At 39.4% G+C, this 26,523-nt stretch overlaps 1 pseudogene; it reads right to left on the reverse strand.

Moving 5' to 3' along the window:
• Positions 1-23,399: 23,399 nt before the first annotated feature.
• Positions 23,400-24,447, reverse strand: LOC113782733 (annotated as a pseudogene).
• Positions 24,448-26,523: the final 2,076 nt, after the last annotated feature.

Here is a 26,523-nt window from a genome sequence, read left to right on the forward strand (position 1 = left end):
TGCTCCTGAACTAGTAGTGACGGAATAGAGGAGAATAAGGCGTTTCGTACAAGGCCTTAACGTGGAAATTCAAGAGGCCTTAGCAGCCACTCAAATAACCATCTTTATGGAAGCACTTGAGAAAACTCAGCGGGTTGAGCTTGCAAGGTCTCAAGTAAAGGCCTTTCATGCCCGGAAAGAGAGGTCCACCAAGTACTAATCTAGGGCAAAGTGATAGAAGTGCACCTCCACCTAAGGCGGGAAGAAGGGCAGGAGGAGCGAAAGTTCCAGGGGCACCAAGAACATCCCTGTCTAGGGGAGCCCAAAGTGGGCAAGGACAATCGAGAACCACCCCATCGGGAGGGCAAGCATCGGCTCCTCGTGTAACTTGTGGATTTTATGGGAAGCCTAACCACACTGAGGAGGAGTGTTGGAAGAAGGGGCAGAAATATTTGCGGTGTGGAAGTACCGAGTATAGGATTGGCAGTTGTCCGAATGTGCATCGAGAAGGGAGTAACACCCAGTGGACGGATAGCGCGAGCGCTAGGCAATCAACTGTAGGAGGGAGCAGGCCGAAGGTGCCAGCCAGGGTATATGCGATTGACCAATATCAAGTTCCGGATTTGTCTGAAGTTGTCGAAGGTACGATCCCTATTTTCCATCGCCTGGCTAAGATCCTGATAGATCCCGGTTCAACTCATTCCTTTGTGACCCCTACTTTCATATATGGAATTGATGTTAAACTTGAGCAATTATCTTATGACCTAGAAGTTGGAACCCTTATCGGTGATCAACGTATAACTACCAACACCATTTATAAGAATTGCGAGATTTGTATTGGAGAGCGAAAGTTGTGAGTAGATTTGATAAGTTTAGGCATCAAAGGGTATGACATTATGTTAGAAATGGATTGGTTAGTTCGATATCATACTCGACTAGATTGTAGGACGAAAGTAGTGAAATTTTGTATACTTGGAGAGGCCAACCTAAGCCTAGATGTAAGGGGTATTTTAGTCTCGTTTGCTCTTATCTCAGGAATTCGGGTTAGAAAATTGTCAAGTAACGGAGCCCAAGGATACCTAACTTTTCTCATTAATACCCCAGGGGATAAGTTGGAGGTCAAAGATGTGTCGGTAGTAAGAGAATACTCAGATATTTTCCCTAATGAGTTAGTATCACTGCCACCAGAGAGAGAGGTGAAATTTAAGATTGATTTAATGCCCGGAACAACACCCATTACAAAAATTTCCTATAGAATGGCACTTGCCGAGTTGAAGGAATTAAAAATGCAATTACAAGATTTGTTAGAACGAGAATTTATTCGAAAAGAGAATTTTCGTGGGGAGCTCCAGTTCTATTTGTTAAGAAAAAAGATGGGAGTTTGAGATTATGCATAGACTATCGGGGTTTGAATAATGTTACAATCAAGAATAAGTACTCGTTACCGCACATTGATGAGTTATTCGATCAGTTACAAGAAGCAGTGGTGTTTTTGAAGTTGGACCTTAGGCAAGGATACTATCAATTAAGGATATGGAAGGAAGATGTGCCCAAAACTGCTTTTAATTCAAGATATGGGCGTTTTGAGTTTGCCGTTATGCCTTTTGAACTGACGAATGCCCCAGCTGGTTTCATGGATTTGATGCATCGAGTTTTTAGACCCTATTTGGATCAATTTGTTGTGGTGTTCATTGATGATATATTGATTTATTCCAAAACTCGTAAGGAACATGAACAACATTTGAGAATAGTTTTACAAACTTTAAGGGAGCATCAGTTGTATGCCAAATTCAATAAATGCAAGTTTTGGTTAGAGAAGGTATCATTTCTAGGGCATATAATCTCAAAGAATGGACACTGTAGACTTGTCTAAGGTGAAAGCTGTTGCTAAATGAAAATGACCCGAGAACCCGACTGAGATCCGTAGATTCTTGGGTTTAGCAGGATATTACCGTCGATTCATCCAAGACTTCTCTAGAATTGCAGGGCCTTTAACCGAGTTAACCAAAAAGTATGGTAGGTTTATTTGGGAAGCAAAGTATGAGGCTAGTTTTCAAGAGCTAAAGAGATGATTGACCACTGCTCCAATTTTAGCTTTGCTAAAAGAGAAGGAGGGTTTCGTGGTATATACAGATGCCTCAAGAGACGGGTTAGGGTGTGTATTGATGCAAAAAGGGAATGTGATTACTTATGCCTCTCGGAAGCTGAAACCTAATGAGCAGAACTATCCAACTCATGACTTAGAACTAGCTGCTATAGTTTTTGTTCTAAAGAAATGGCGACATTATTTATATGGGGTAGTTTTTGAGGTATATACATATCATAAGAGTTTTAAGTATCTCTTCTTCTAAAAAGAGTTAAATTTGAGGCAACGTCGTTGGATAGAATTTTTGAAAGACTATGAATGTACCATTAACTATTACCCTGGAAAGGCTAATGTGATGGCAGATGCCTTAAGTCAAAAAACTCAAGTGGCCAGTTTAATGATTAAGGAATGGAATTTGTTGGAGAAAATCAGTGAGTGGAACCCTCGCTTTGACAGACAAAATATAATTTTTGGAAACATTACGATGAGACCTACTTTATTGGATCGAATTAAAGAGGCACAAGCAAAGGATCCTATAACACAAAAGTGGGTGGAAAAAGTATAAAAGGGAGAGATACCGGATTTTAAAATTGGCCCCGAAGGGATTCTAAGATTTCGAGATCGATTAGTAATACCGAAAGATGCGGAGTTAAAAAAGAAAATTTTGAAAGAGACTCATCATTCTAAGTATAACATACATTCCGAAAATAATAAAATGTATCAAGAGTTAAAGGGGTTGTATTGGTGGGACAACTTAAAAAGAGAAATCGTTCAGTTTGTTCAAACCTGTCTCACCTGTCAACAAGTGAAGGCCGAGCACCAGAAACCATCTGGATTACTACAACCCTTGAAAATACCAGAGTGGAAATGGGAACACGTCACCATGGATTTTATCAGGGTTACCACGGACACAAAAGGGGCATGATGCGATTTGGGTTATTGTGGATCGTTTGACTAAGTCGGCCCATTTTTTGTCAGTTAACATGAAGTATTCCTTAGAGAAACTTGCTACACTATACTTGGATGAAATTGTAAGGTTGCATAGGGTGCTAGTGGGTATAGTCTCGGATAGAGATCCTCGATTCGTATCCCAATTCTGGCAAAAGTTGCAAGAAACTTTAGGGACCAAACTAAGTTTTAGCATGACTTATCACCCCAAGACGGATGGACAATCCGAGACGACCATTCAAACCCTTGAAGATATGTTAAGGGCCTGTATTGTAGATTTTGGTGGAAGTTGGGGCCAATACTTGGCCTTGGTTGAGTTTGCATATAACAATAGCTATCATTCATCCATTCAAATGGCTCTGTATGAAGCTTTCTATGGAAGGAGATGCCGATCACCGATTTATTGGGATGAAGTAGGAGAAAGAAAAGTTTTAGAGTCTTCAACGGTGCCATGGATTGAGGAAACTTATGAGAAGGTGAAGTTCATCCGACAAAGAATTCAAATGGCCCAAAGCAGACAGAAAAGTTATGCAGATAATTGGAGGAAAGAGTTGGAATTTGAAGTTGGGGATAGAGTGTTCGTTAAGATCACACCGCTAAGAAGTGACAACCGGAAAGGGAAAGAAACTTAAACTGAGATATGTGGGACCTTTTAAAATTCTCCAACGAGTGGGGAATGTTGCTTATCGGTTGGAGTTACCCGCGAGTCTATCTAGAATTCATGACATTTTCTATGTCTCATTGTTAAAGTAGTACCATCCAGATCCAACCCATGTGCTCCAGCTTGAAGATATTGAAATTGACGAGACCCTAACTTATGAGGAACGACCGGTGCAACTGCTGATCAAAAGGTGAAAGAATTAAGAAACAAACAAATTTCCTTGGTTAAAGTTCTTTGGAAGAATCACAAACTAGAAGAAGCAATTTGGAAAGTAGAGAAAGAAATGCAAAAGAAACATTCCGAACTATTTACAAAATCAGGTGAGAATTTCAAGAACGAAAATCTTTTAAGGGGGAGAGGGTGTGAGAATCTAGAAAATTTTCCTAATTTACCTAACTTAACTACATGGTATGTTATTTATTTAGTGATCTATTCGTTTATTTAATGATTTGATCATGATTTTATTTTAATGCTTTTATTAAATTTTACATAGAAAATTTAGGGTGTGGGGTAAAAATAAACTTTTTCCTTTTTAGTTGGGGTGTGAAAGGGATTTTTGAAAAAAAGGGGAGTTTAATGCAATAAGAAACTACTAGAAGTGACATGTGTCACTCTAAGAGTTAAGCTTCTTTCTTTGACCTTTTACAAAGCGTTCCTACCATTTAATTTTTCTTTGCTTGCCTTAAAAACCAAACAAAACAAACTCAAGAAAAAGGGAGAGAGGGTTGTGAGTTAGGGAAAGAAAAGGGAGAAAAATTTCACTAAATTTTAGCTTCAATCTTGCTTGAATTTTGAGGGAAAAAGAAGGAGATAACTTGGGGGGTTTCATCCATCTTGACTTAAACTTGGCGAGAAGAAGATTTGGTGGTTGGAAATTCATCTTGATAGGAAAGTAAAAAAGGTAAAATGCTAGATTAACCTTCTTTCTATGTCTTATGTTGAAAATAACGTTGATTGTTGGCTAAAAACATGATTTGGTGGTGAATCTTGGTAGTTTTCAAGTTGATGATACTTATCTTTCATACTTGAGTTCTAGGGTTTGATTATGTCTATGATTATGGTATGATTATGGTGGTTTCTTGTTGTGATTATGGCTACATATGTGTCCATGGTTATGTTGGAGATGAAACTTTATGGATTTGCTAAGCATGGTTGGTTAAACTTGGGACAATTAGTTGGAGGAAAGTTGGAAAACTTGGAAGTAAAATTTCTGGTTGCTGACCGAATGGAAGGGGTGAAGGTGCAGTCTTGATTTCAAAATTTTTATCATGATTCTAGGCTTGATTTTGCTCAAAATACTTTATACTACTTTAGCCTACAAGTGTGTGCTGAAATTTGATTAAAATCATGCATTTTAAGTGGCTTAAACCTCACCTTTTGACCAAAAACCATGGCTGGAAATTTTCCGCAGGAGACTTTGAACAGTTTTGGGAAATCTATCATATTTTGGTATAAAAAAATCCAAATTGGGTTCTTCTTATTGAATTTGAAACTAGATTCAGAGTACTTTCTACCATAAAAATTTCAGAATTTTTCTCATTTCCTATGAATATCTATGATTTTCCAAAATTTGACTAAATTTTCATACCTGCTCTGTCTTTCTTCTGTATAAAGCCGCAACTTGAGATTGTATTTTGACTGACTTGTGGAGAGAATCTTATAAAGGTATCTGCTGAGAAATTGTAACCCTTTGAGTCTATTTTCCAATGGTGTAAAGTTTATAAATTTTGGACTTAAGAATCTTGAGATATGTTTTTTCAAATAGCGTCGCGCAAAACTAGAAAAATTCTATTTTCCTAAAACTGTACTTACTTTCAGTTCCAACTTCAAGTTGGAGTTGTTAAACCATTTTGAACTTGATTTTCTTTTGAATAATGTGACTTGGCGTAGTGGATCTCATGGTACTTTATATATGTGATTTTAGGACGGGGAAGTGAGGTCGGAGGTGCACCCTAGGCGAACACTTGAACTTGTTGCCGTGGTGAGTGTTCTAAGTGCATGTAAAGTGCTTACGTGCAATGTCTCTTACTTGAATGACATGTTCGCTGGCTTGAAATACTTGTTCTTGTTACTCTTGAACTATTAATATTGGGACGAGGATGTATTTTATCATACTCGCTCTTTTGTGACTTGACATTGATATGAGATGAATTGCTTTGCTTGTACTTGACTTGTTGGTCGATTGGATGGTTATTCCATCGAATTTCTTGCGTGCTTAGGACCCTAAACCCCATTGGCTAGTTGGTCGGGTCGAGCCGGCAAGGGTTTGGTCGGCACGATTGACGAACCATGGGTCTTGTCACTTGTCACATGAATTTGAACTTGTACTTGAACTGGAACTGGTACACTCGAGTATTACCCTTCTTAAATTTTGACGTACGGGTAGGAGGTTGAACGGTGGTTTGAGAATGATGTGAAGTGGTGAAATACTTGTTAGTATTTTTGAAAAAATGCTGATGGAGTGTTAATAGAATTTTGATCAAGCTGCTTGAATATGCTCTTGAGAGCCCCGTATCCTTTTATATGGCAATGTAAATTTTTAATTGTCAGGTACCCGACGTAAACTTTCATTATGGTTGTGAACTATGATTATATGGCGCGAATATGATATTATTGTTGCATGGCTTTCTTGGAACCTCATGGGACGAAAGCTCACCGTTTAGATTTATTTTTCTTACAGAGAGCGAGCACCTGGGCAAGTGAATAGGAAGGGCTAGGTCTTGTCAGAATCTTTTGCTGTAGCTTAGTTGCAGCAACTTTTAGTTTTGTTTTTGTAAGTTGGGAACTCAACTTTTGTAAATTGAGCTAGTAGCATATTTTAAGATCGTATCGATCACAATCTGCTGTATATAGCTAGGGATATTTTGTATAGAACATGTAAATGTGACTTTTATTTTGAAAGGACTTATTATTTAGCTAGTGCTTGAGTCCTGGCGAGAGTTGGGCAAGCGCCCCGCCGAACCCTGTGACAGCCCCATCTCCCCCTAAGGCGAACCAGAGGGTTCGGCGGGCCGCCTGCCCAGCTCTCGCCAGGACTCAGTCGTTCACTAAAGTCCTCAAATAAAGTACGAGATAAATCTCAAATATTACATCAAATTCTCCAATAATTACATCTCAAAAGTATCGAGTCAAACCACTCTAATACATTAGAATAACAACCAGCAGAAGGTAGACCCTATGGAGGGTTCTTATACAAACCACCAAAATAAAAACAAACATCCTAACTATCCGACTGTTACAATCAAACCTAACTATACTAGTGTATGTGTCAAAAGTCCCCGCGTCGGCCCCTGCTAAGGAAAACAAAGGAATGGGGTAAGCTATATGCTTAGTAAGTAAACAGGGGCAAAAGCGTAAATTTCACGTAACAACAGTTACATAGTAAGAGTAAAGCAAAAGCAGAAAAGTAACATCACATAATAAGGATACAGGTGGCTCCAAAGCCAGATCGTTTGCCATGTGTGACCTCCTGCCGACACTCCATCGACCTCAAATAATGGTCCGTAGAACTTCACTTGTACACCCACCGTACACCTTATCACCCACTCTGGCCAGGCACTTCACAAACTTGCTCGAGCGAACGAAATTGAGTTTGGTTCACAATGTGACGCCCCGTATGAAGGAGGGTTTTCATTTTATATATATCTTTGTTGAACGAGCGGAGGAGAGCAATGTTTGAACTTGGAAAAGAAAAGAAAAGTTTTGAAAAAAAAAGACAGGGGTCAAATCCGGCCAGTTTCTGGCCGGATACCAGGCCGGATTGTCTTGGAGTTTTGAAAAAAAATTCGACTGAGCCACTGCCTTGAATCCGGCCGGAAATCCGGCCAGATTCCGGCCGGATTCTGACGTGGCATGTCGGCCAACAACTTTTGACCGGCTGTTTGGCTTGATAAATATCTTGTTTTGGCTGTTTTTGCTCTTCATTTTGCAACCTCCTTGGCCGGCTGTCTTGGAGAGAAAACAAGAAAGGAAAAAAACTCCATTTCTTCCCTTTGATTTCCTTCTTTAAATCTTGAGTTTTAATTGGTAGTTTTGGAAAATATTTCACACAAGTGCTCTCAAGGGTGGTTTAAAGCTTTTGATGGATTGATTTTGGATGGGAAGCTCTAGGTTGATAGCTTCTTGAATTTGAGGTAAGTTAAATAAACAAGTTCCTTGTGGTTCTAATATTGGTTAATCTAGGGTTTGTGATGTTTGAATGTCTTATATTGTGGAGTATTTCATGGGTTTAAGGAAATTATGGTGAATTTCTGATTTAATGGGCATTTTTCTGATTTTATATGAAGGTCATGATTTGTGTTGGATTGATGGTTGGAAATGGTGTTAAATAGACCCCTGATGCATTAATTGTGATCGTTTGCAGAAAAATTCTGGTTTGTGCGGAAATTCCGGTTTCTAGGGTTTCATTTGGGGGATTTTCTAATGGTTGGCTTTAAGCTTCTAATTGGCTTTGATTGAAGGATTTTGTGGCCTAAATGGATATGTTTTATTGCTTGTGAACTATATGTGCAATTGTAGTTGACGGTTATGAATTTTGGTGAAAATTTGTAGGTTGGAAAATAAAGGAATTAAGGGGAAATGCTGTCCGATTTTGAATAGCGTTGGTTACCTTAAGTTTCAGTGAAAGGCTTGGACTTGAATGATGAAATTGTCTATATTGGACGATGATTGTGAGCCGTGGAGGTGAGTGACCCTAAACTATTTCCAAAGTACTTGTGAAATGTTTCTTGCATTATGTACTCGATTGCATATCATGCGTGCTTGCATGTGAGTTCATGACATGATTTGGCTTCAATGAGTTCTGGGAAAGTCTTGTGCTGGACACCAACGTCTCCACCATTTTCGTGAGTTCGTGACATGACGGAGCAAATGGCTCCGGAGCTCAAAAAGGGGCTCCCTCCTAATGTTAATGTTAATGTTAAATGATCTATTTGAGCGTTGGGTGTTCAAGTGCTATGATTTCCCTGGCTCACGAGAGCACTAAACGAACATTTGATCTCTGAATCATGACATCATCGAAATGATCGAAATGCAACATTGTGAAATATATTTGTTTAATGATTTTACTGGTTACTCGCTGAGCTTCTAGCTCACCCCAAAAATATTTTATTCCCCTCCACAGGGCTCAAGGTGAAGGAAGGGCTTGTAGTGCTTCTTCATGGATTATCTCATGTATGGATTGAATTTGGATTTCCTTTTGTGTAATCGTTCATATTGGGATTGTATTGAACATTTAGAATTGATTGGATGTGTAATAGTCTAGTTTTGGAATTCCTCCTGTGTACTAATTGTGATCAAGGATCAGAGTGGCGCTGCGGAAGCGTGGACGCTTCGCTTTTGATATGTAAATGTTGGAATTTGATGTAATATTTGAGTTTTATCTTGTAATTCATTTGAGGATTGTAGTGAACGACTGAGTCCCGGCGAGAGTTGGGCAGGCGGCCCGCCGAACCCTCTGGTTCGCCTTAGGGAGAGGTGGGGCTGTCACACACAAGCTCGGGTCACAAACTTGGTCCACATAATCGGTGAACCGGATTCACAAACTTGGTGACCTCAAACCAGGTTGGACTAACTTCGACCAAGCCCTAACCGGCTCGAATAGTCCATCTAGGTCATGAGATCGGGCCCCAAACTCACAAACTTCACAAAATTCATTCAAAAGTCACCCCGAGCCACAAGCTCAAGGGGTTTAGTTCCAAAATGATTTATATACATATGTCATGTACAAATATGTGTGCAAATTAGGGTTTAGGTCGAGTGCGATAAAGTACACCCTCGCCTAGGTACCCTTTTCATACATATTGAAACACATAAGCAACTAACACGTAAGATCGGCCTGAATACTTACTCAACGAACAAAAGAGCAAAAGTTCGAAATTTGTGTCGCGAGGAGTAGCTAGTAGGCCCCACCGGCTCCACCTAGCTCACCACCGTCTGAAATAGAAGATTGCGTCACATAATATCATAAACGGCTACTAATATGCCTAAAACAAGCAAAACGGCAAAATCGGCACATACGAGTGCGGAAACGGCACACGGAAACGGGAATGGCGGCCTAGCCATTTTGCCGTCAAAACTGTTTTGAGTCTAATCGAAGCTATGAGTGTCGGATCAAGGTACATAAGGTACCGTTGCGAAGCTAAGAGAAAAGTCTATACCTTTCATGAAGACCCCTAACTCCGGATCTGAACAGAGATGGGTCGAAAGTGCAGAAAACCGTTCCAGGAATTCGCATTCCAAAATACCGGACAGGGTATGTTTGCTGGACTATAACTCCCAGCTCACAAATCCAAATCAGGAAATGCCAAAGGCATTAGAAAACTGAGACATAAGGCTAAAACTTTGATGTTTTGGCCAAGACCTGAATCCACTCAGAACAGAACGAAATTTGAATGTCAAAGTACCCGTCAGAACTGTCCAGATTCAAAAGCAGTTCTGATGATTGATCTTGTTTGGGTTATAACGGAAGCTACGAAACTCGGATTTCGATGCACTTTATACCGTTTCGAAGCCAAAACCAAGATCTACATTTCTTATGAAGGAGTCACCACCCAGATCGTATGGTATCAAAACCGAAAAAGTCACGGGCAGAAGCTAAACTAACAACGCACAGAACCTGATGTTCAAAACAGGCTTGAGTATTTCATCTATAACTCATGATACACTAATCCGTTTGACCTGAAATTTTGCAGGAATATTCAGGACTTAAGAGGCTACAATGTTGAAGAAGGCCACTCAGTCCAATTTCGAGTGTAACTACGTCAAAAATGTAACATACTACACCAGAATCGCAAAACAGGTTCACAAACCGTAGTCTAGTACAAACATCATAAAACAGCCTACATAAGTCCAAATCCAGAAATTCCAAAGCCATACGAAAGCTTAGAAACAGGGATACATTTCATTAGAAGACCAGAACAACCAATTCTGAAGCAATTCCAGCCAAAACAACCAATTACAGGCGCAATTCTTACATTCGGGTAAAACCAGAACAGCAATAGTAATTTCGACTTTTCTCACTCTACACTACTCCGATTGACCTGAAATTTTGCAGGCACCTCTAAAATGTCATTCCCTAAAACTTTTATGTTTTAATCCAAGGCCAATTCGGTCTCTAACTGGGAGCTAAAAATTCGGGCAGAATGCTCCCTCAAGAACCCTAATTTTCTGAAATTTCTTCCAAACCAGAAATTGGTTGCAATTAATCACTTTTTCCACCTTCTAGAATCATTATATACCATTTCCAATCATCATACAAGGCCACACCCTCAAATTCATATATAAACAGAAAAATCACCAATAAATGGAAAACTTCACCACTTCATCCAAAATCAAGAAATAAACCACAAAATTCAACATTTTAACTACCACTAAGCACAAATTAAGCTTCATTAGGTGAAGGAGAAGGTTCATTCACTACTCACCTAGTAAAACAAGAGAGGGAGAGTTGCTTGACACCTTAGCTTCCCAAAACACTTCACCAAACAACTCACTAACACCTAATGAAGAGGTTTTATGGAGTAGAAACAAGTTTAAGTGATTGTTTTGGAGGATTTGAGCTAGATGGAAGCCAAAACTTTGAAGAGTTTTCTTTCTTCCTTTGCTAGAGAAGGCCGGCCAAGATGGAGAAGAAAAGAGTGAATTTTTGGTAATTTTTGAGATATTTTAACCAAATGGTATGACAAGGAATAGTAGTCTTACTTAAGGACTAATCCAAGGGTGACACTTGTCACCTTCATTAATGCAAGTCATCACTTTGTTCCCTCTCACTCTAATCCATAAAGTATCCTCTAATTATCTCTTAACACCCGGTAAATTAAATCCAGTATCCAAAACTTAACCTAGTTGGCCGAATTTTTTCGAACTTTTCGCACTAGTGGGTCCCACGTCCGATATACGCTCTTAATTTCTCAAAACCTATTCGATACTAGAAAAATCATCTAAAAACTATATCTGCTCCTTAAAAATATCTAGAAAATTTTCCTACTCATGAAAATGCAGAAAACAAGCCATGAAAAATGCGAAAACCTAGAAAATGCAATTTACGGGTTCTCACACTCTCTCCCCCTTAAAAGAATTTCGCCCTCGAAATTTTACCTTCAAAATTTAAAGTAACCAATGGCCTGTACCTTCTTCGTCGTCAGAGTCAGAAGAAACGAGGTTCTTCATTCCAGTCCCTTCTCCACTTGACGGTCCAGGGTCGGTCTTGGTTGGTTGTTGGGTTCTTTTCTTTTCACGCACTTTAATCGGGCAATGAGCAATTCGATGCTCGGCGCTTCCACAGCGCAGACATCTCCTCCCCTTTCTCCAACAATCGTTCTCAGTGTGATTGGCCTTTCCGCAATAGTCACAAGTCAAGTGGGAAGCCATCTTTTTGCTTTCCGGAGAAGTCTTCCCCTGTCTGGTTTGGCTTCCTTTGATAAATCTTTCATCTACCGCTCCCAATGTCCATGGCGGCCCGAATAACTGGTTCACTTTCTATACTTTAGAAGGTGCCCTTGCTTCACTAGGTTCCTCACTCACGCTACCCACTGCACCCCTTTTCCGTATTTGGGAAGCTTTCACCTGCGCCTTTGCATTCTCGATTTGTTGAGCCTTCTCAAGGGCCTCCTCGGAAATCCCTTCGTATTTCCTTTTTGGCTCTAAGTTCTTGTGCAAGAGCTCAATTTTCTCTGAATACTCGTGCTTCCATCGCCCTTCCCAGTATGCGACTAGTTTCTTTTGGACTTCTATTTCGTCTCGAAGAACCGCGATTTCCTTATACATCTCAACCCAACGTGCCATCTCACAGAATTGCTGGACCTCAGATGGTAGCCTGTCGGCAAAACAATGGGTCATAATAAAGTCTTGAATACAAGTGGCACTCTTGGTCCATGTTTGGTTCAGCTGTTGTTTCCTCCCTTTCTTCTCTTGACCCTTGGTCTCGTTTTGTTTCACTGCTATGACCATGTCCGCGACTACGTCTTTCTTCTTCTCTTTTTTTTCCCCCTCTCTCTTTTCTTTCCAAAAGGGTACTTTAATGAATGAATGCAATAAATTGACTAAAATAACAATACCTATCATACCAATTACACAAATAACATATCGCACATAACACGCCATATTAAAAGACGGTTAAGCAAGTATACAAATACAGATCAAGTTGGACAGATAACCATGTATACAAGCACATATACAAGCAAAGATACTAACGTCAGGTGGTAGTAATATACGGACGAACCAAAAGGAAAAGGTGAAGTCGTCCTAGTATCAGCCCGTCTGGTCTCTCACGTCACTTACTATACAAACTAGATGTCCATTGATCTCTTGTGCTCATTCTAGTCAGACAAAGCCTGTTCATGTTTCCAAAATACAAGGCTCAAATACCTAGTAGCTTGCATCGCCTCAACTCTGGAGTACTCAGGCACAAGAATCCGAAATAAGACAATCCACCTCTCGAGCTGGCCAGTCCCAAGAGTAAACCATCTACAATCGAAATTCCTACCAGACGTACCTATCTATGATTCTCAGATATCATGAGAGAGATTTGCGGCCTATAACATTCACAATTCAGAGCTTAGGCTCAAACGAGCACTTAGTCCTTCATACCTATTCACTACTTAGTCCAGACTCACTCCGCGCAGAGACCACGCGAAGCAGGCTCTGATACCAACTGTGACAGCCCCACCTCCCCCTAAGGCGAACCAGAGGGTTCGGCAGGCCACCTGCCCAACTCTCGCCAGGACTCAGTCGTTCACTAAAGTCCTCAAATAAAGTACGAGATAAATCTCAAATATTACATCAAATTCTCCAATAATTACATCTCAAAAATATCGAGTCAAACCACTCTAATACATTAGAATAACAACCAGCAGAAGGTAGACCCTATGGAGGGTTCTTATACAAACCACCAAAACAAAAACAAACATCCTAACTGTCCGACTGTTACAATCAAACCTAACTATACTAGTGTATGTGTCAAAAGTCCCCGCGTCGGCCCCTGCTAAGGAAAACAAAGGAATGGGGTAAGCTATATGCTTAGTAAGTAAACAGGGGCAAAAGCGTAAATTTCACGTAACAACAGTTACATAGTAAGAGTAAAGCAAAAGCAGAAAAGTAACATCACATAATAAGGATACAGGTGGCTCCAAAGCCAGATCGTTTGCCATGTGTGACCTCCTGCCGACACTCCGTCGACCTCAAATAATGCTCCGTAGAACTTCACTTGTACACCCACCGTACACCTTATCACCCTCTCTGGCCAGGCACCTCACAAACTTGCTCGAGCGAACGAAATTGAGCTTGGTTCACAAGCTCGGGTCACAAACTTGGTCCACATAATCGGTGAACCGGATTCACAAACTTGGTGACCTCAAACCAGGTTGGACTAACTTCGACCAAGCCCTAACCGGCTCGAATAGTCCATCTAGGTCATGAGATCGGGCCCAAACTCACAAACTTCACAAAATTTATTCAAAAGTCTCCCCGAGCCACAAGCTCAAGGGGTTTAGTTCCAAAATGATTTATATACATATGTCATGTACAAATATGTGTGCAAATTAGGGTTTAGGTCGAGTGCGAGAAAGTACACCCTCACCTAGGTACCCTTTTCATACATATTGAAACACATAAGCAACTAACACGTAAGATCGGCCTGAATATTTACTCAACGAACAAAAGAGCAAAAGTTCGAAATTTGTGTCGCGAGGAGTAGCTAGTAGGCCCCACCGGCTCCACCTAGCTCACCACCGTCTGAAATAGAAGATTGCGTCACATAATATCATAAACGGCTACTAATATGCCTAAAACAAGCAAAACGGCAAAATCGGCACATACGAGTGCGGAAACGGCACACGGAAACGGGAATGGCGGCCTAGCCATTTTGCCGTCAAAACTGTTTTGAGTCTAATCGAAGCTATGAGTGTCGGATCAAGGTACATAAGGTACCGTTGCGAAGCTAAGAGAAAAGTCTATACCTTTCATGAAGACCCCTAACTCCGGATCTGAACAGAGATGGGTCGAAAGTGCAGAAAACCGTTCCAGGAATTCGCATTCCAAAATACCGGACAGGGTATGTTTGCTGGACTATAACTCCCAGCTCACAAATCCAAATCAGGAAATGCCAAAGGCATTAGAAAACTGAGACATAAGGCTAAAACTTTGATGTTTTGGCCAAGACCTGAATCCACTCAGAACAGAACGAAATTTGAATGTCAAAGTACCCGTCAGAACTGTCCAGATTCAAAAGCAGTTCTGATGATTGATCTTGTTTGGGTTATAACGGAAGCTACGAAACTCGGATTTCGATGCACTTTATACCGTTTCGAAGCCAAAACCAAGATCTACATTTCTTATGAAGGAGTCACCACCCAGATCGTATGGTATCAAAACCGAAAAAGTCACGGGCAGAAGCTAAACTAACAACGCACAGAACCTGATGTTCAAAACAGGCTTGAGTATTTCATCTATAACTCATGATACACTAATCCGTTTGACCTGAAATTTTGCAGGAATATTCAGGACTTAAGAGGCTACAATGTTGAAGAAGGCCACTCAGTCCAATTTCGAGTGTAACTACGTCAAAAATGTAACATACTACACCAGAATCGCAAAACAGGTTCACAAACCGTAGTCTAGTACAAACATCATAAAACAGCCTACATAAGTCCAAATCCAGAAATTCCAAAGCCATACGAAAGCTTAGAAACAGGGATACATTTCATTAGAAGACCAGAACAACCAATTCTGAAGCAATTCCAGCCAAAACAACCAATTACAGGCGCAATTCTTACATTCGGGTAAAACCAGAACAGCAATAGTAATTTCGACTTTTCTCACTCTACACTACTCCGATTGACCTGAAATTTTGCAGGCACCTCTAAAATGTCATTCCCTAAAACTTTTATGTTTTAATCCAAGGCCAATTCGGTCTCTAACTGGGAGCTAAAAATTCGGGCAGAATGCTCCCTCAAGAACCCTAATTTTCTGAAATTTCTTCCAAACCAGAAATTGGTTGCAATTAATCACTTTTTCCACCTTCTAGAATCATTATATACCATTTCCAATCATCATACAAGGCCACACCCTCAAATTCATACATAAACAGAAAAATCACCAATAAATGGAAAACTTCACCACTTCATCCAAAATCAAGAAATAAACCACAAAATTCAACATTTTAACTACCACTAAGCACAAATTAAGCTTCATTAGGTGAAGGAGAAGGTTCATTCACTACTCACCTAGTAAAACAAGAGAGGGAGAGTTGCTTGACACCTTAGCTTCCCAAAACACTTCACCAAACAACTCACTAACACCTAATGAAGAGGTTTTATGGAGTAGAAACAAGTTTAAGTGATTGTTTTGGAGGATTTGAGCTAGATGGAAGCCAAAACTTTGAAGAGTTTTCTTTCTTCCTTTGCTAGAGAAGGCCGGCCAAGATGGAGAAGAAAAGAGTGAATTTTTGGTAATTTTTGAGATATTTTAACCAAATGGTATGACAAGGAATAGTAGTCTTACTTAAGGACTAATCCAAGGGTGACACTTGTCACCTTCATTAATGCAAGTCATCACTTTGTTCCCTCTCACTCTAATCCATAAAGTATCCTCTAATTATCTCTTAACACCCGGTAAATTAAATCCAGTATCCAAAACTTAACCTAGTTGGCCGAATTTTTTCGAACTTTTCGCACTAGTGGGTCCCACGTCCGATATACGCTCTTAATTTCTCAAAACCTATTCGATACTAGAAAAATCATCTAAAAACTATATCTGCTCCTTAAAAATATCTAGAAAATTTTCCTACTCATGAAAATGCAGAAAACAAGCCATGAAAAATGCGAAAACCTAGAAAATGCAATTTACGGGTTCTCACACTCTCTCCCCCTTAAAAGAATTTCGCCCTCGAAATTTTACCTTCAAAATTTAAAGTAACCAATGGCCTGTACCTTCTTCGTCGTCAGAGTCAGAAGAAACGAGGTTCTTCATTCCAGTCCCTTCTCCACTTGACGGTCCAGGGTCGGTCTTGGTTGGTTGTTGGGTTCTTTTCTTTTCACGCACTTTAATCGGGCAATGAGCAATTCGATGCTCGGCGCTTCCACAGCGCAGACATCTCCTCCCCTTTCTCCAACAATCGTTCTCAGTGTGATTGGCCTTTCCGCAATAGTCACAAGTCAAGTGGGAAGCCATCTTTTTGCTTTCCGGAGAAGTCTTCCCCTGTCTGGTTTGGCTTCCTTTGATAAATCTTTCATCTACCGCTCCCAATGTCCATGGCGGCCCGAATAACTGGTTCACTTTCAATACTTTAGAAGGTGCCCTTGCTTCACTAGGTTCCTCACTCACGCTACCCACTGCACCCCTTTTCCGTATTTGGGAAGCTTTCACCTGCGCCTTTGCATTCTCGATTTGTTGAGCCTTCTCAAGGGCCTCCTCGGAAATCCCTTCGTATTTCCTTTTTAGCTCTAAGTTCTTGTGCAAGAGCTCAATTTTCTCTGAATACTCGTGCTTCCATCGCCCTTCCCAGTATGCGACTAGTTTCTTTTGGACTTCTATTTCGTCTCGAAGAACCGCGATTTCCTTATACATCTCAACCCAACGTGCCATCTCACAGAATTGCTGGACCTCAGATGGTAGCCTGTCGGCAAAACAATGGGTCATAATAAAGTCTTGAATACAAGTGGCACTCTTGGTCCATGTTTGGTTCAGCTGTTGTTTCCTCCCTTTCTTCTCTTGACCCTTGGTCTCGTTTTGTTTCACTGCTATGACCATGTCCGCGACTACGTCTTTCTTCTTCTCTTTTTTTTCCCCCTCTCTCTTTTCTTTCCAAAAGGGTACTTTAATGAATGAATGCAATAAATTGACTAAAATAACAATACCTATCATACCAATTACACAAATAACATATCGCACATAACACGCCATATTAAAAGACGGTTAAGCAAGTATACAAATACAGATCAAGTTGGACAGATAACCATGTATACAAGCACATATACAAGCAAAGATACTAACGTCAGGTGGTAGTAATATACGGACGAACCAAAAGGAAAAGGTGAAGTCGTCCTAGTATCAGCCCGTCTGGTCTCTCACGTCACTTACTATACAAACTAGATGTCCATTGATCTCTTGTGCTCATTCTAGTCAGACAAAGCCTGTTCATGTTTCCAAAATACAAGGCTCAAATACCTAGTAGCTTGCATCGCCTCAACTCTGGAGTACTCAGGCACAAGAATCCGAAATAAGACAATCCACCTCTCGAGCTGGCCAGTCCCAAGAGTAAACCATCTACAATCGAAATTCCTACCAGACGTACCTATCTATGATTCTCAGATATCATGAGAGAGATTTGCGGCCTATAACATTCACAATTCAGAGCTTAGGCTCAAACGAGCACTTAGTCCTTCATACCTATTCACTACTTAGTCCAGACTCACTCCGCGCAGAGACCACGCGAAGCAGGCTCTGATACCAACTGTGACAGCCCCACCTCCCCCTAAGGCGAACCAGAGGGTTCGGCAGGCCACCTGCCCAACTCTCGCCAGGACTCAGTCGTTCACTAAAGTCCTCAAATAAAGTACGAGATAAATCTCAAATATTACATCAAATTCTCCAATAATTACATCTCAAAAATATCGAGTCAAACCACTCTAATACATTAGAATAACAACCAGCAGAAGGTAGACCCTATGGAGGGTTCTTATACAAACCACCAAAACAAAAACAAACATCCTAACTGTCCGACTGTTACAATCAAACCTAACTATACTAGTTTATGTGTCAAAAGTCCCCGCGTCGGCCCCTGCTAAGGAAAACAAAGGAATGGGGTAAGCTATATGCTTAGTAAGTAAACAGGGGCAAAAGCGTAAATTTCACGTAACAACAGTTACATAGTAAGAGTAAAGCAAAAGCAGAAAAGTAACATCACATAATAAGGATACAGGTGGCTCCAAAGCCAGATCGTTTGCCATGTGTGACCTTCTGCCGACACTCCGTCGACCTCAAATAATGGTCCGTAGAACTTCACTTGTACACCCACCGTACACCTTATCACCCTCTCTGGCCAGGCACCTCACAAACTTGCTCGAGCGAACGAAATTGAGCTTGGTTCACAAGCTCGGGTCACAAACTTGGTCCACATAATCGGTGAACCGGATTCACAAACTTGGTGACCTCAAACCAGGTTGGACTAACTTCGACCAAGCCCTAACCGGCTCGAATAGTCCATCTAGGTCATGAGATCGGGCCCAAACTCACAAACTTCACAAAATTTATTCAAAAGTCTCCCCGAGCCACAAGCTCAAGGGGTTTAGTTCCAAAATGATTTATATACATATGTCATGTACAAATATGTGTGCAAATTAGGGTTTAGGTCGAGTGCGAGAAAGTACACCCTCACCTAGGTACCCTTTTCATACATATTGAAACACATAAGCAACTAACACTTAAGATCGGCCTGAATACTTACTCAACGAACAAAAGAGCAAAAGTTCGAAATTTGTGTCGCGAGGAGTAGCTAGTAGGCCCCACCGGCTCCACCTAGCTCACCACCGTCTGAAATAGAAGATTGCGTCACATAATATCATAAACGGCTACTAATATGCCTAAAACAAGCAAAACGGCAAAATCGGCACATACGAGTGCGGAAACGGCACACGGAAACGGGAATGGCGGCCTAGCCATTTTGCCGTCAAAACTGTTTTGAGTCTAATCGAAGCTATGAGTGTCGGATCAAGGTACATAAGGTACCGTTGCGAAGCTAAGAGAAAATTCTATACCTTTCATGAAGACCCCTAACTCCGGATCTGAACAGAGATGGGTCGAAAGTGCAGAAAACCGTTCCAGGAATTCGCATTCCAAAATACCGGACAGGGTATGTTTGCTGGACTACAACTCCCAGCTCACAAATCCAAATCAGGAAATGCCAAAGGCATTAGAAAACTGAGACATAAGGCTAAAACTTTGATGTTTTTGCCAAGACCTGAATCCACTCAGAACAGAACGAAATTTGAATGTCAAAGTACCCGTCAGAACTGTCCAGATTCAAAAGCAGTTCTGATGATTGATCTTGTTTGGGTTATAACGGAAGCTACGGAACTCGGATTTCGATGTACTTTATACCGTTTCGAAGCCAAAACCAAGATCTACATTTCTTATGAAGGAGTCACCACCCAGATCGTATGGTATCAAAACCGAAAAAGTCACGGGCAGAATCTAAACTAACAACGCACAGAACCTGATGTTCAAAACAGGCTTGAGTATTTCATCTATAACTCATGATACACTAATCCGTTTGACCTGAAATTTTGCAGGAATATTCAGGACTTAAGAGGCTACAATGTTGAAGAAGGCCACTCAGTCCAATTTCGAGTGTAACTACGTCAAAAATGTAACATACTACACCAGAATCGTAAAACAGGTTCACAAACCGTAGTCTAGTACAAACATCATAAAACAGCCTACATAAGTCCAAATCCAGAAATTCCAAAGCCATACGAAAGCTTAGAAACAGGGATACATTTCATTAGAAGACCAGAACAACCAATTCTGAAGCAATTCCAGCCAAAACAACCAATTACAGGCGCAATTCTTACATTCGGGTAAAACCAGAACAGCAATAGTAATTTCGACTTTTCTCACTCTACACTACTCCGATTGACCTGAAATTTTGCAGGCACCTCTAAAATGTCATTCCCTAAAACTTTTATGTTTTAATCCAAGGCCAATTCGGTCTCTAACTGGGAGCTAAAAATTCGGGCAGAATGCTCCCTCAAGAACCCTAATTTTCTGAAATTTCTTCCAAACCAGAAATTGGTTGCAATTAATCACTTTTTCCACCTTCTAGAATCATTATATACCATTTCCAATCATCATACAAGGCCACACCCTCAAATTCATATATAAACAGAAAAATCACCAATAAATGGAAAACTTCACCACTTCATCCAAAATCAAGAAATAAACCACAAAATTCAACATTTTAACTACCACTAAGCACAAATTAAGCTTCATTAGGTGAAGGAGAAGGTTCATTCACTACTCACCTAGTAAAACAAGAGAGGGAGAGTTGCTTGACACCTTAGCTTCCCAAAACACTTCACCAAACAACTCACTAACACCTAATGAAGAGGTTTTATGGAGTAGAAACAAGTTTAAGTGATTGTTTTGGAGGATTTGAGCTAGATGGAAGCCAAAACTTTGAAGAGTTTTCTTTCTTCCTTTGCTAGAGAAGGCCGGCCAAGATGGAGAAGAAAAGAGTGAATTTTTGGTAATTTTTGAGATATTTTAACCAAATGGTAAGACAAGGAATAGTAGTCTTACTTAAGGACTAATCCAAGGGTGACACTTGTCACCTTCATTAATGCAAGTCATCACTTTGTTCCCTCTCACTCTAATCCATAAAGTATCCTCTAATTATCTCTTAACACCCGGTAAATTAAATCCAGTATCCAAAACTTAACCTAGTTGGCCGAATTTTTTCGAACTTTTCGCACTAGTGGGTCCCACGTCCGATATACGCTCTTAAATTCTCAAAACCTATTCGATACTAGAAAAATCATCTAAAAACTATATCTGCTCCTTAAAAATATCTAGAAAATTTTCCTACTCACGAAAATGCAGAAAACAAGCCATGAAAAATGCGAAAACCTAGAAAATGCAATTTTCGGGTTCTCACAAACCCCTTGGTTTGCCTTAGGGAGATGTGAGGTCGTCACAATCATTCCATATATTCAATTGCTTAACATCTCCTCTGTTTGTCAAATAGAATTGTAATATGAAATCGACACCAATATCAATTGTGGTGTGTTATCAAAAGGCCCCAATATACTAGGATCTTCAACTTGTTGTATCATAGAATCTTCTCTCAAGTTGATGTCTTGCCTAGATGCATGATAGCTGTGGCCATCATCACCCGATTCATTATTATCTAGTTCTAATTTGGAGTCCGCATTCACATATATGAAATCATTGTCAATATTTGTAGTAAGTATGGACAATATAGTTGTTTCAATTTCAATTGCAAGAATCTCCATTATTAACAGATGCTTCACCACTTAACTACTACTAGGGCATTCTCATTTTGGCACCTACTGGTTCATCTATGCCTTAACATGGATAGTTTGATATCTTCAAAATCTGATTTAGTCAATTGGTTGTCAGAAGAACCTTCCGCCCAAACCACTTTCATCACCCGAAGTCATATGAATATGCCTTAATCAAAATTCATACGTGCATTTTATTTTTGTTGAGTATCATATTGACCAAAACATGGAAGCTTCTCCGCTTCAACATAGATCTCGCTGGCTTGCTAAAGTGAGTTGAATTTTATGAAATGTAGTACATCAATTCCATTATCATCATCAAAGGCATCTTGACAAATATACCTACACTTATGCAATTTCGAAACACCGGACTTCCATTAAATTTATCTCGATCTAAATCCATAATGTTGTAATTCTATTAACTAGCTCATCAAAACCTATTCATTCTTTCAAGGACAACATGCATATTGGAGGGTTATATGATATTGATCCTCTAACAAATACAATTTTTCCTCCCCAATACAATTGAATCACTAAGAAATTCTCAACCGACATGTTTTGCCTAATATAATGAATGCCATCCAATTATATTGCATATAGCACCAAACTATCTAATCGCTAATACAATTAGTTCTAAAAATTAAAATGATTGTCTATATCTTACCAAATAAAATATTAACTAATCACTTGCTCAATTAAAGACTATAAAATCAATAAATGTTAAAAAAAGTAAACAAAACACATGCCATAGGTAGAGTAATTTAATATTATAAATTATGAAATGGATAATAAGGTAGCATGAGTTTAATTTAGTTTTGAACAATATAAAATAAATCACATGTTAATTCGACATTAATTTAACCTATTTGTCACGTCTCGAATCTGCCACGATTTAAAACATAACATATCGTGAAACTCAAGAAAGGAATTCCTCAAATCTCATAGGGCATCTTACTTTCACTAACCATAACATGCAAAAAATTTCATAAAATTTAGACTTTTAAAACTAAACGTATGTTTGGATAATAAGCGTAGCAATGAAAATTCAAATTTATCTAAAGGTAACAGAACACCACTTATTACATCACTTGTAAGGATAACTATAGTTAAATATCTACTCCAACAGCAGCCAAGCGACCTTTCCATATTTCAGCAACACACAAACTAATTATTATCCTTTTACATGTAAATTAAATTGCATTCTTCATTATCATCTACAAAATTGCTAGGAGTGGGGTGAGCATACTCATACTTAACAAGTAATCCACCTGATTCTTGCTGGATCATAAGATTTTTTCAGACATATACATAACTTGCAAAATAATGTCATAGCTTATAATTTCAAACATACCATTTCTTGATAATCACATGATTCAATGTTCAATTGCAAAAAACATAATTCATTCCATATCGATTTGCAAAAATCAGAATTCACAAAAATTAATGAACGCATATTTCTCTAATCAAGTGCCACACAAGACACAAATCTCTCTAGGACTAGGTTTTTCTTTTTCCATTTCTTGTCTCCTTGTACTAGCTGATTATAGGGTCCTCAGTTATCCTACAAATTCAACTCACTTCCTTGCTCAAATTCTTTCTCTTTATTTTTAGAAAATTCCTTTCTTCCTTTTTTTAGTCGAATTCCCCCTTTATATCTATGTGTGTGTGTGTGTGTGTGTGTCCATATATATATACCATTTTTTTTGTCATGCAAACACACACAACATTTTTGCATTATGCACTGCTAATATACGAGATAATCCGCATGCAAAGAAGCACAAATTATACAACAAGGAGTATCTTCCCAATGTGCTTGCTACTTTCCATTAGCTTGTGACCTTCTGAAGCTTGACCTAATGGTAAATACTTGTAAACTACTGGTTTCACCTTGCCCGCAGCGATTGCTGGCCAAACATTCTTCTCTACTTCACTGATGATTAAAGCTTTGTTTTCCTTGCTTCTATTGCGCAATCCAGCAGCTTGCACTGTGAGACGTCTCGCAAGCATACCTAAAAGATTCACTTCAGTCCCACCCATAAAACCAATAATAAAAAGCCTCCCACCAAGATTCAGGCTGTCCAAATTCCGCAGGAAGTACAACCCACCAAGGTTGTCTAGTATAACATCAACACCTTTTCCTCCTATTTCTTCCTTCACACAGGCTACAAAATCCTGAGTCTTGTAATTGATACAAACATCTGCCCGAGATCCTTGCAAGTAGCTAGTTTTTCATCACTTCCTACTGTGACAAATACTTTGGTCACTCCATAATATTTGGCAATTTGGATGGCAAATGTACCAATTCCACTAGAACCTCCATGCACCAGAAGAGTCTTCCCCGCAGAAAGTCGGCTCATCATGAAAATGGTTGACCAAACAGTGCAAGCTACCTCAGGAAAACTAGCTGCATCTTGCAAAGAAACACCAGATGGGATAGGACGAACTTGTCCTGCAGGCACAACTACTTTCTCTGCGTACCCCCCTCCACTAACAATAGCACATACCTGATTACCAATTTTCCACCTAGTTACATCCTTGCCAACAGCTTCAATGTTACCAGAGCATTCAAGACCAGGGTACTCACTATCACCCCGAGGGGGAGGGTATTTGTCCTGGCATTGAAGGGTGTCTGCTCTGTTGAGAGCAATAGCTGCAACTTTTATCAAGACCTCGTCATCTTTGATTTATGGGTCTTCTACTTCTTTCAATTGCAACACTTCTGGGCCACCGGGGCTTGTGATCACCACAACTTTCATCGCTCCTGGATTTTTTTTAGGTGTTCTTCTCAGTGTGTGAGACCAGAAGCGGTGTTTGTTTTGACAAGAAAGTTTTTTCTGTCTCTTGATTAACAAAAAGAGTTCATTTATGATCAACAATTCTCAAGAAAAACTCTTTATACGTCAAGTTCAAATCCACTATTATCACCAGTTGCTCTTCCAAAACATGTTTTATGTTAGCTACACACTTTCATAATTGCAACGCCTTATGCAATTGCAACATATGAAACACATTATGTACTCCCGAAAATGTAGGAAAACCAACTCTATCCAATCTTTCATATGGTCTAATGAATCTAAAATTTAACTTTCCACTCTTATAAAACCTTATCACCCCCTTAGTAGGTGATACACGAAAATATAGCTTATCTCCATTTTAAAATTCCATGGGTTGTCTATGTTAATCAGCCCAACTCTTCTTGTGATTCTCCGCAATTTTTGCTGAATAATCTTAAATTTTTCAACCATTGTTGCACTAACTCAAGACCAATAACCAACTTTTCACCAACACTTTCTCCCGTATAAAGCCTCAACTAAGGCCATTCCTATATTACTGTGGTAGCCATTGTTATAGGAAATTTCTTGATACGAACATGGAATCCAATGATTTATGTTCAAGTCATACAAGAGATTAATCCATTGGAGTTCGTCAAATCATTATCAAATCATCCATTGGAGTCATCAAATCCGAGATCCCTTCCTTGATTTTTCTTAGTTTCCTTAGTTCAAGTCATTTATGTTAGTTTTCTTAGTCTTTGTTGTTTGCTTAAAAATTCCAGCTATGTGCGTTTAATTATTTTCAGTAAATAATAGTTGGTTAATTAGTTAATTTGATTTGTTAGTTTGGTTCAATAAATGGCTAAGGTCATGTGGACCATTACTGAGCCAATTTGAGTTAGTTAGTTTCCTATTCTAGTCGAGTTAGGGTTTAGTAAAGTAGCTCTAGTTTAGATAGAATTTTGAGTCTTTGTAAGGCTATAAATAAGCATTGTCTCAAACATTATTTTCATAGAAGTCATGATGAATTAAAGAAAATTCCAGCAAAACACTTTGTGTTTAGTAAGTCTCTTGTCTAAGAGATCTTTTCTTGAATACTTGAGAGGATTCTTGAGTTTTCAATCGACTTATCAATTCAAGATCACGTTGAATTGTGGCATCATTCTATCATTCTAATAAATCTCGAGCGGTCTCTGATTGTTTATAATCCATCCTGTTGTGTCCATAGTTTGATCAAGAAAGATCCTTTCGTTGCTGATGAACTTGATTCTTCGATAAGTTCTTGTTGGGTTGAGTTCGCATCAATTCGATAAGTTTAACTAACTCATCCCAGCCCTTGAAATACAATGTACAAACTCTTAGCATATCCTTCAAGATTTGTATAGTATGTTCGGATTGTCTATCCATTTCCGGATGAAATGTGATACTCAATTGTAAATCGGTTCTCAGAACCTAATGATAAGCAGTCCAAAATTTGGATGTAAATATCAGTTCATGATCCAACACTATACTATTAGGCACTCCATGAAGACATGGTACATTCTCCATATACATTTCAATAAATTTCTCCGTAGTTGCTGGATTCTTCATAGGTAGAAGATACACGAACTTGGTCAATCTATCCACTGTAACCCATATAATGCTATTTCCCAACTTTGTTTTAGGCAACCCTACCGCAGAATTCATAGTTACATCTTCACAGAATTTGGATGTGAATCTCAGGTCATGACCTGATACTATACTTATAGGCACTCCAAGAAGACAAGCTACATTCTCCATATACATTTGGATAAGTTTCTCTGTAGTTGATGGATTCTTTATAGGTAGAGGATGTATGGACTTGGTCAATCTATCCACTATAACCCATAAAATGCCATTTCCCAACTTTGCCTTAGGCAACCCTACCATAGAATTCATAGTTACGTCTTCCCATTTCCATTGACAAATTTCTAAAGGCTTTAATAGACATGCAAATGTTGATGCCAGCATTCATTTGCTAACAAACTAGACATTTAGTTACAAGTTCGCAATAGTTTTCTTCATGCCTTTCCACCAAAA

Source organism: Coffea eugenioides, chromosome 1 (genome assembly GCF_003713205.1).
Source record: "Coffea eugenioides isolate CCC68of chromosome 1, Ceug_1.0, whole genome shotgun sequence".
NCBI lineage: Eukaryota > Viridiplantae > Streptophyta > Magnoliopsida > Gentianales > Rubiaceae > Coffea > Coffea eugenioides.